The following is an 11,495-nucleotide window of genomic DNA, read 5'->3' as shown; positions in this document are numbered from 1 at the left end:
CAGGAACAACAACAACATAAACAACAACGACGACGACGACAATAATAATAATAATATTAATAATGATGATGATGATAATAATAGTATACATTTAACTCTATTACTTAAGCGTTACCATAGGGGTTTGGGTGTTTGCTATCCGGGTGGCTCTCAGCTTTTACTAATAATATTTAATTTGCTGCCACCAATCCAATTTCGATATAAGAAGGGCTTGTTGTGCTTTTCCTGTTCTCACTCATGATCTACAAGCTTCAGGAGACGAGGGACATGAGTCGAGATGAGTTTTCCTTGCTTTTAGTTCTGCATCTGAATTAGTTAATTTTAGGGCATTATTATTCATCTGAGTTCCACTGGGAGAGGTGATGTATTTTCTGTTATTTTACCAACCACATAGCAGCGTGATAGTTGATGGTACTGTTAGTTTCTTTAATACAGGTAAATCTGGTGTAGAACAGGGTAGTGTACATGTGTCTTTGACCTTCATCTTTTTTTACTAGTAATACATAATGCAGAGTTTCATCCAAAATTGTGGCGTATACTGATGATGTGTCTTTGTATGCTCCCATTTCTTAGTGTGGTGAGAGAATTTAGGTCGCCAATACTATGAGGGATGAAATATTACAAATTACCTTATTACTTGGTGTTATTAGTAGGGAATGAAGTTAAACTTTGCAACAACGTAAAGTATTATTCAGTAATTTTCTTTGTATTTGGAAACTGTAATTAATCACAGTATAATCAATTAATGTACAGTCGGCATCAAAAGTCCTATCGTCATCTCCAGCTTATCTCTCAGGATTTCGGAAATAAGTGCGGGTAATGAGAGGCAGGCGACACTGATGACTTTTCTGGCCACAGATGATTGTCATCAATGTCGCCTGCTGTGGAGTTCCAAGACCAATTTTCACACTGCGTGGAGAAAAATGGAGGGAACGGGGATATGACTTTTGATGCTGGCTGTAACTTCATTTCGGCTGATGGGTGTTACCTTTGATTTCTATTTATCTATCTATTGCCAGATGCCTCAATCCCGTTTGGGGTGGCCACAAACAAATCGCCTCCAAGTCGCCCTGTCCCCCGCCACTTCATTGCCCTGCTCCCAACTCACACCCCTCTCTCTCATATACCTCTCCACCCCATCCCTCCATCTCATCCTCGGCCTCCCCCTCCCTCTTCCCCCCTCCACCTCACTCACATACACTCTCTTCGTCAGTCTTTCACCCTCCATCCTCTCCACATGGCCGAACCACCTCAGTGTGTTCCTCATAACGCTTCCTATCACATCCACATCCACACCACAACGCTCCTTTATATCCTCATTCGTCAGCATGTCTCTCCATGTGACTCCACAGGCTCCTCTTAAATAACTCATTTCCACTGCTCTCACTCTAGACTTGTGTCCTTCCAACAACGTCCAAACTTCACTTCCATACGTTAGAGTTGGTATCACAATACTGTCATGTAGTAAGTTTTTCACTTCCATGCTCACTTCCCTGTTTCTTATCACTGCTTTCAAAGAACCAGCAACTTTTCTTCCCTGCTGTACCCTTTCAAGCACTTCACCCTCCAAACCTCCATCCTTACTCATCACACTACCCAAGTACTTAAACGTACTCACATTTTCCAATTCCTCACCATTCAACCTCGCTGTACATTCATGACTTCACCTCTCTCAAAGTCCATCACTTTACTCTTCCCTACATTCACCTTTAGATTCCGTTTCTTACACACTCTCCCAAACTCATCCACCAAGCCTTGCAGCTCCCCTTCGTCTTCACTCAACAACACAGTATCATCTGCAAACAACAGTACAGGGAGTTTCCAAACACTATCCTCTCTCACCAGGGCCACTCCAACATCCACTACCCTACCTTGTACATCTTTTATTACCCTATCCATGTACAGACTGAACAACCATGGAGACATGACACATCCCTGTTTCAACCCAACTTTCAAAGAGAAAAATTCACTTAGTTCACCATCCACACGCACTGCAGCCTTCGTACCATCGTACATACTCCTCACAGCATTCAACAACTTCCCATCTACTCCATATATTCTTAACACTTTCCACAATCCTTGTCTATCCACCCTGTCATATGCTTTCTCCAAATCCATGAAAGCTGCATACAACTTCTTTCCCTTCTCTAGAAACTTTTCCACTAAAGATCTAAGAATGAATATCTGATCTACACAACCTCTTCCCTTCCTAAAGCCTCCCTGTTCTTCTCCAACTAATTTCTCTGTTCTTTCTCTAACTCTCTCAATAAGTATCCTACCGTACACTTTTCCTATTATACTAAGAAGACAAATGCCCCTATGATTACCACACACTTCTTTTTCCCCTTTTCCTTTGTACAAGGGAATAATTATACTTGACTTCCAATCCTCCGGGACTCTACCTTCCTCCCAGGCCAATCTGCACATCTTCCACATCCATTCTACTACTATCTCTCCCCCATGCTTCAGCATTTCACCACACACTCCATCAGTTCCTGGGGCTTTCCTCGATTTAACTTTCTTCATTGCTTCCACAACTTCTATCCTACTGATTTCTTCCTGTCTTCTCACCTCCCTCCTTCTCCCAGCCATTCCCCGGCCACTCCATCCTGTATGTTCAACAATACCTTAAAGTGTTCTCTCCATCTGCTCACTTTTTCTCCCTTCTCCACTAGTAATCTACCATTTTTATCTATCACTCCCCTGCTAACTTCACTTCCACCCTGTCTTACTCTTTTCACCTCTTTCCAGAACATTTTCTTACAGTCCCTCCACTTTACACTCAAATTCCTTCCAAATTCCTCATCCACTCTCTTCTTACTCTCTCTTACTAATCTGTTCACCTCTCTCTTTCTCTCTACATATAACTCTCTCTTCCGCCTCTCAACTTCTTCCACGCCCCTATTTCTCATCCATTCATTGTATGCCTTCTTCTTTTGTATATATATATATATATATATATATATATATATATATAAAATCATGTCCGATTCACATTTTTCTCAATTGCACCATTAATATTTCAGAAGTGTTTGGCCTTCTAGAAAAAGTGAGAAAAATGTATTTAAATGATGCTATTACTCGGAACCCTTTATTATTCATTTATAGAGCTTTTTTGTAGAGCTTCTTGCTGCTGAGTCTACCCTAAGGCTTTTGGGCCATGTTTTTAAATGAATCAGGTGTCTATTGCCTGAGCTGACTCTACATCTTGAACATCGTCGTCTGTTGGTTCCCTGACTCTATTTCGTTTCTTCGTAAGAGCTTAACGTTATTTCCATATTTAGCTTCCACCATTCTTTCATTTTGTCCATGTGACCAGATATTAATAAAACTTCAATGATTCGCGCCTCTCTCTTTCTCTCTCTCTCTCTCTCTCTTCTATAATACAGCAAAATACGTACTCCAGGTGTTTTACTGAGGCAATCACTATACTCCTCAATATTCTTCCTAATGATGTTGTGGCTACAGGAAGACTTCAGGCGATTAAAACTTGGATTAATGTATTTTTCCTTAGTAACTAATTTTTTGGCTATTTGTGCCCACACCGGGATCCTTTGGGGTATAAAATTTCTTACAGGGTCTTCACTGGCGCTCATATTTTGTCCTATAATAATAATAATAATAATAATAATAATAATAATAATATCTTCTTCCCTGCTAACCTTAATTCTTGCCTGTCCCAAATACACTCCACCTCCCTTCCAATTCTCGTTCTGCTCATCTTCCTGTTTACCTACCTTTGTGCCTGCTACTTTCCCACCTACCCTAACTGCCTAGCTGCTGTTGAGGTGGCTAACGACGCGGCAGCTGCTCTCACAGTTCAACTACCAGGCTAGGAAACGACCCAACCCAGTCTAATTTCTGCTAATTTGTTGCCGAACTTGGAGCGTAAACATTTCAGTGGTCTTCCCTTCTCCGGTCCTATCTTATCTTTCTTAACGTTACGGCCGTAGTTAGGGACGGAGGAGAGGTGGGGGAAAGCGTAGGCGTAGGTGGAAGGAAGGAGTGAAGGTGAAGGGAAGGAGGAGATGGAGGGACACGGAGGAATGGAGAGAAGGAAGGATGGAGGAGGGAAGGGAGAGATGGAGAGACACGGAGGAATGGAGAGAAGGAAGGATGGTGGAGGGAAGGAAGGATGGTGGAGGGAAGGAAGGATGGTGGAGAGAAGGGAGGATGGTGGAGGGAAGGGGGAGATGGAGGGACACGGAGGAACGGAGAGAAGGAAGGATGGTGGAGGGAAGGGGGAGATGGAGGGACACGGAGAAGTGGATGGAAGGAAGGATGGTGGAGGGAAGGGGGAGATGGAGGGACACGGAGAAGTGGATGGAAGGAAGGAAGGGGGAGACGGAGGGAACGGAGGAGTGAGTGGAAGGAAAAAAAAAAAGAGTGGAGGGAAGGGGAAGATGGAAGGGCACGAAGGAGTGGGTGTAGTGAAGGGAGGTGGAGAAAGAAGAGAGACTGGGGAAAACGAATGAGTGGGTGTAAGGAAGGAGTGGAAGGAAGGGAGAGGAAGGAGGGATCTGGGGACGTGCTGAGGGGAAAAAGGAGAAATTGAAGGAGGGAAGAGGAAAAAAGGAAGAGAGGGCAAAAAACGAGAGGATTTCAGGCAAGAAAGAGGAAGAAACGAAATGAGACGAAGAGGAAGTGATTTCTGAAGAGAGAGAGAGAGAGAGAGAGAGAGAGAGAGAGAGAGAGAGAGAGCACCAACACAGGGGTCCGTATTCTCGTCGATTAAGGAGTCTCCCCAGCACCTCTTCCTTAGAGATTTATTTTTGGATACTGGCTGGTTAATATAGTTTTGTACGTTATTAATGTAAAGATAGGTGATATTAGGAGAATTTACATAACGCAGAAAAGGACAGTAATGCGCAAAAACCAAATAAATCGCTAAAGAAAAGGTGTTAGGGAGCTTCTTTAATCGACGAGAAAAGTTTATGGAAAAGTAATACGCGTTACTTGAGTGGCTGTTCTAAAAATTCCCCACTATATTGCAATAATAATAATAATAATAATAACACTAGGCACCAAAACAATTATCTTGGGCACTGTTAACCCTACAGCGGACCTACGTACACTTGTAAAGCTTAAGAGAAAGTAATACAAGTAGGTGATGCTTTGGTGGCTTGACTCAAAATTCAACACCATATTGCTGAAACCTACCTCGCCCTAAAAAGCCAAACTGAGCCCCAAACAGGATTATTTCGGGAATTATTATAACCACGGCGCAGCGACGGACAGGGTTGCAAGGCTATGACTGCAACATAAACAAGGACACAGTTAGCACGGTCACCTTGTTCTTATAGTCATGAATGGCTTCGTGACACCCTCTCCTAGGCGATTTATTTAGCATGTTACACTTACACATTCTATTGTATAATAAGAGAGTTGTAATATGCACACAGATTACAAGAGGATATGGGTGCTATGTGCTGAATAAATCGGTAAAGAGGAAGCACTACGGATTAACATTTTACCTCATTAACACACACGAGGATCTCGAGATGTAAACTCCAAATTCGAGATGATGAAATTGCTACGAAATTCTGAAATCTACTTCGAACCAAACCTAGTAAACATTTCGTTGTGTGGCTTGTGACCATATAACCAAATGGAGGCATGATGGTTTAAAGGGCTGACATCCAAGTGTTGGTTGGCATTACTGACCACATATTGCCACTCAGGGATGAGCAACTGGTCACTCGCCTAAATGTTGGGCCTATGTAGCTTGGCTCCCCCTCCCCCACGCTCCTCGTGGGGTTATAATAGGATTGGATATACATACACACATACATACACACCTATACATACATACACACACCTAAACATACACCTATACACACCTATACACACACACACACACACACACACACACACCTATGCAAACATACATACAGACAGACACATAAACAGAGAGAGAGAGAGAGAGAGAGAGAGAGTCTTTCACACTTTATTGTGAAATTAAAATTACTTCCTCTGTCCAGACCTGTGCCCCACTTTACACTTCCATCCTCAGCTCACTTACAAAGAGACACCAGACTTATTAACATGATAATCAGTGTAAGCCATATGGGCCACACACGGCACCGGCGCTAGTAAATCCCGGGACTAATGAGGTAATAATGCTACGCCAGTAACTCACTAATACACCACACTTAATAATTATCTGACACGCTTCACCCACATAATAAAAGAGTCTAATTAAATGCTGACACGTGGACAAGTGGGCCCGGTAGGCGTATGTGTATTAAGATTATATACAGAGTTATATTTATACTCCATTATGGACCTAATTACGATACGGGACATACTCCAGGGTTCGAGCCTAAACCGTGGCGGGCATTTAAAATGAGTGCTGTGTAGTGTTTCCTTTCCTACTGTATGTCGTAAAATCGTTCCCTGTCAACTTTACCGATGACTCAACTGAACTCCCGACACATATGACTGTAGCCAATCCAACAATCCTACTCCTGCATACACCTTTCCATACAAACACCACTTTCCCTTTCGTCCTTCGCCAGCATGAGAAAAAGTCTATTTTGGCTGTCACTTCCTCAGAGAAGGTTCAGTCCTGCAGTGAATCTAATGTGGGATGATACTGATATAGACAGATAAGAGACGGGAAATGGGGTGTTTGATATCAGTCTTTCTACAACGAGACGATTAGTTTGGAAAGCATCATAGTAGTGAAGGCTCTCTCTCAGTAATTAATAACAGTGTTTGTGACGGACAGGGTTAATGATGGTTGAGCCGCACACAGATGCTCCTCCACACACACACACACACACACACACACACACACACACACACACACACACAAAGTAAAAATAACGAAAAAAAGCTATTTATTTTTCTACACCTTCTACACCTAATACTCGTAGTCCTACACTTAACATTTTCAGACCGAGGAAGTCTTTTTCATTCTTGGAGTCTCCTGACTTTGTTTGTGTGGCTGTGTGTGTGTGTGTGTGTGTGTGTGTGTGTGTGTGTGTGTGTGTGTGTGTGTGTGTGTGTGTGTGTGTGTGTGTGTGAGAGAGAGAGAGAGAGAGAGAGAGAGAGAGATGTATATCTGGCTGTGTGTTGACATAAGCTGGACATCCGTTTATCCTGTTCGACTGGAAATCCTGCAGTGTTCCTCCAAGCGCTGCAATCATACTCTCTGAAATACGGCAAGAGTCAAAAACCTACCTGAAAATGCAACTAATTAACACTCGCAGGTACAGGTGCGGTCAGGTGTATCGCTCCACTTTTAAAAAGAATAATTATGAAACTCTTACACATTATCCTGAAAAATAACCTCTGTTTCCAAGAGCACATCATTTGGTTTTAAAAGTTATTGTTCACTTTTCCGGTATTTATGGTAATGTAGTAGAAGGATATTAGTGTCCTCCTCCTCCTCCACCACCAGCACTATTTACTTTCCTCATTCTTTCAATTCCAGAAGATTTCATTCACCAGAAATACAGTTTACAAATTTACCACGATATTTGGTGGTCCACTGAGAAGCAAACGGTGTGATTTAGTCCCTCCTTCCTGGGCTAAGCTTCCGTTCACTGCCCCTACTCACCGACCTTATTACAGACCCCAAAGGCCCTTATAGATTCATTCAGGTTTTCCAAAATCGCGCCGCTGACGAGGAAAAGCGAGAAATTTGCGGCCAGTCCCTTGTACAATAGGAGCAAAATAACTGGAGGGTGAAAGGGGTGAGGTGGAAAGGGAATAGGGAACCGGAGGTGAAAAAGGGAAGAGATACGGGAGGAGATGAAAAGGGAGAAAGAGGAATAGAAGCAGGATTAGAAATAATAATAATGATAATAATAATAATAATAATAATAATAATAATAATAGTAATAATAATAATAATAATAATAGTAATAATAATAATAATAATAATAATAACAACAACAACAACAACATGCCTGTGCAGAAAGGATGAAGGTTGCAGACAGTGAATACAATTGCGATTTCAGTATCTAGTTCTTGAATCTTTATTTCAAGATATACACTATTATTCTAGCTAAGGCCAGACGATTTTTATACAGCTAAGCCTCTTCACCTCGCTGACGTATTCCTTCTCATTCAGGGTATCCTCAAACAATTTTAATCAATTTGGATTTAAATACAGACAGGTTAAATTCTAAACCAGAGGAGAGTAAACGGACACACGAAGCAATTTTCTTTCGTGAATTTTCTTGAGTAAAAATGTTAGTAAGATCCACGACAGAAAATTACTTGGTCTTGGAGAAAATCTGAGTTAAAATCATGTGACCCCCTCCCTCCCCCCCCTAAAAAAAAAAACTTCAATTACTCTACACTATTTATCTATACTACTTTCACTCTAACCTGCCCTAAATATTACATCTCTCCATCATGAATGCTTAGTTATAATAACAGATTAACAGTAAAATACGATGCTAGTCACGAAGATGTGTAATGAAAACGATGCTGAGTCTGTCTTTACCCGTGAGCTAGTTACATGAATAAGCTGCAAAATGGGGGGGGGGGAATCTGGGCCAATTAGTGTAAAAACATGAGTCTTTCGTGTGTGTGTGTGTGTGTGTGTGTGTGTGTGTGTGTGTGTGTGTGTGTGTGTGTGTGTGTGTGTGTGTGTGTGTGTGTGTGTGTGTGCGCGCGCGCGCTTTTTGTCGTTTTTTAAATTAATTTTAAGAGACTTACCAACAGGTGGGATTTTGGTAAAGCCTTCATCAACCCCTTCAGAACGAGACACATTTCCAAAGCTCAATAAAATCGTCTGGAAGTAACAAGAGAAATACGAGTAAAATTAATCCTCGGGCTGAAAGAGAAAAATTTGCAGGCTGTGAATAGGACAATGATTTCATTAAGAATTTTTAATGGAATTATTTATTTTACTTTATTTATGTGTCCCTTTACTCATGTATTTATCTATTCTCTTATTTACTTACTGACTTACCTATTTATTTATTTATGTATTCATTTATTGCTTATCTGTGTTTGCATCATTATTTTTGCTACTAAACGACTTTAATTTAGCCTTGCGATTTTCTATACTACATAACTACATGGATTGCTAACAACCTCCATTAACCCTCACATACCGGAGACAACTCTAGGATTTAATTCCAGATAGCGCCAGACGATTTACTTCAGCTGAGTGGGTTATAGGAGCCAAAGTGTAAAAATTTACAGACTAAACAGAAGAATGGTTTCAACTCCTTTTCGGAAGAGATCTGGTTTTATTGTTATTATTATCATTCTTCTTCTTCCTCTTCTTCTTCTTCTTATTATTATTATTATTATTATTTTTATTATTATTATCATTATTATTATTATAAATTATTATTATTATTATTATTAGTAGTAGTAGTAGTAGTAGTAGTAGTAGTAGTAGTAGTTCCACCAAAAGATGAATTTAGCGTACCGTGGTTGAGAATTTTTAGAGCAGTGGGTTTTCTCTCAGCAAAGAAAATCGTCTTGGATTAATATTAATATAAATCTTAGGTCTATCGCCAGCAAGGAAAGGATTGTTCGAGACTGCCTGTAACCCCTTTAGTCTGTTTAAATACTTACTAATTCCTTCCACCTTCAGACGATTTTCCTCAGCTTAGGGAAAATATTTTGAGACGGAGGGGTTGCAAGTACCCTTCATCAACCCCTTCAGCATTAAAGATCTATCTGTCTATCTATAGCCCGACGCCCTAATCCCGCAAAGGGTGGCCGCAAACAAAACCCCTCCAAGTCGCTCTGTCACCCACCATTTGACTACCCTCCCCCCAACTCATCCTCTCTCCCTCATATACCTCTCAACTCCATCCCTCCACCACATCCTCGGTCTACCCCTCCCTTTCCCTCCCTCCACCTCACCTACATACACCCTCTTAGTCAGTCTTTCATTCTCCATTCTCTCCACATGTCCAACCCACCTCAGTGTATTTCTCCTAATCTTCTCAACCACATCCACATCCACCCCACAACGTTCCTTCACTTCTTCATTCGTCAACCTGTCCCTCCATGTCACTCCACATGCTCCCCTCAAGTAACTCATTTCCACTGCTCTCACTCTTGACTTGTTCCCCTCTTGCAAGGTCCACGCCTCGCTTCCATACGTCAGGGTAGGGATCACAATACTATCATGCAATGACTTCTTAACTTCCATACTCACCTCCCTATTTCTCATCACTGCTTTCAGTGAACCAACAACCTTCCTTCCCTGCTGCACCCTTTCACGCACTTCATCCCCCAAAGTTCCATCCTTACTCATCACACTACTCAAGTACTTGAATGCACTCACATTCTCCATATCCTCACCATCCAACCTCACTGTACATTCTGTGACTTCATTCCTCTCAAATACCATAACTTTACTTTTGTTTACATTAGCTTTCAGCTTCCTCCTCCTACACACTGTCCCAAATTCATTCACCAAACCTTGCAACTCCCATTCATCTTCACTCAACAATACTGTATCGTCAGCAAACAGCAACGATCTGAAGCTGAATAAAATCGTCTTTAGGTAGAAAAAATCATCTAAACTCGTCACCAGACTCACTTAGTTGAAATCATCTTGTGTTAGCGTGAATAATGTACGAAATTTCACCAACCTAAGAGACGGGGTTACATACCGTAAGTCTAAGACAAAAATCGTGTCGCTGCTTTGTCCGATGATTTAATGTCAGTCGCGAAACAATCTGAGAGTCCTACCCCAGTAACGCATTCGAGACTGGCATGCCCTAAAGGTTAGCCTTTTATCAGATGTCTTCACCAAAAATCGCGACACGACTTATTGTCTTAGACTGTACATATATTCGTACATACATATATACATTCTCTCTCTCTCTCTCTCTCTCTCTCTCTCTCTCTCTCTCTCTCAATATCTATCTATCTATCTCCAGGCTTTTTTTTTTTTTCACACCAAGCATCTGCAAGTGAGATAATCAAATTTTGCTGGGAAAGCACTACACTGGTCCACTTCCCTTTGTCAAGGAAGGAGAGAAGGAGGAGGAGGAGGAGGAGGAGGAGGAGGAGGAGGAGAAGGAGGAGGAGGAGGAAAGGAAAAATAGGAAGAGGAATGGTAGGGAAGGAGGAAGAGGAAAGGAAGACGGGGAGGAAGTGAAGAGAAGGAAGAAGAAGGGAAGACACGGAGGAAGAGGAAGGGATGAAGAAGAAAAAGAGGAAAGGAAGAGAAAGGGAAGCAAAGGAGGAAGAGGAGAGAAGGAGAAGGAGGCAGGGGAAGTGGCTGAGAGGGGTGAGGGTAAGAGGGAGGAGGTAGAGAAAGAGAAACAAGGGTTGGAGGGAAAGTGTGAGGGAAAGTGGGTGGAGGAGGATGGGGAAGATGGGGGTCAGGATAGGCTGAGGAAAGGGAGAGAGAGAAAGAAAGAGACAGAGAAAGAGCGAAGGAATGAGAAGGACAAAGAAAAACTGAGGGAATAGTGAGAGAGAGAGAGAGAGAGAGAGAGAGAGAGAGAGGGGGGGGGACGAGAGAAACAATGGATAGAAAACTGAAGGAACGATAAAGACGT

The sequence above is a fragment of the Coenobita brevimanus genome, chromosome 1 (assembly GCF_032717465.1).
Source record: "Coenobita brevimanus isolate Jiangsu-jjx chromosome 1, ASM3271746v2, whole genome shotgun sequence".
Taxonomy (NCBI): Eukaryota; Metazoa; Arthropoda; class Malacostraca; order Decapoda; family Coenobitidae; genus Coenobita; species Coenobita brevimanus.
This window is presented reverse-complemented; position numbering follows the sequence as displayed.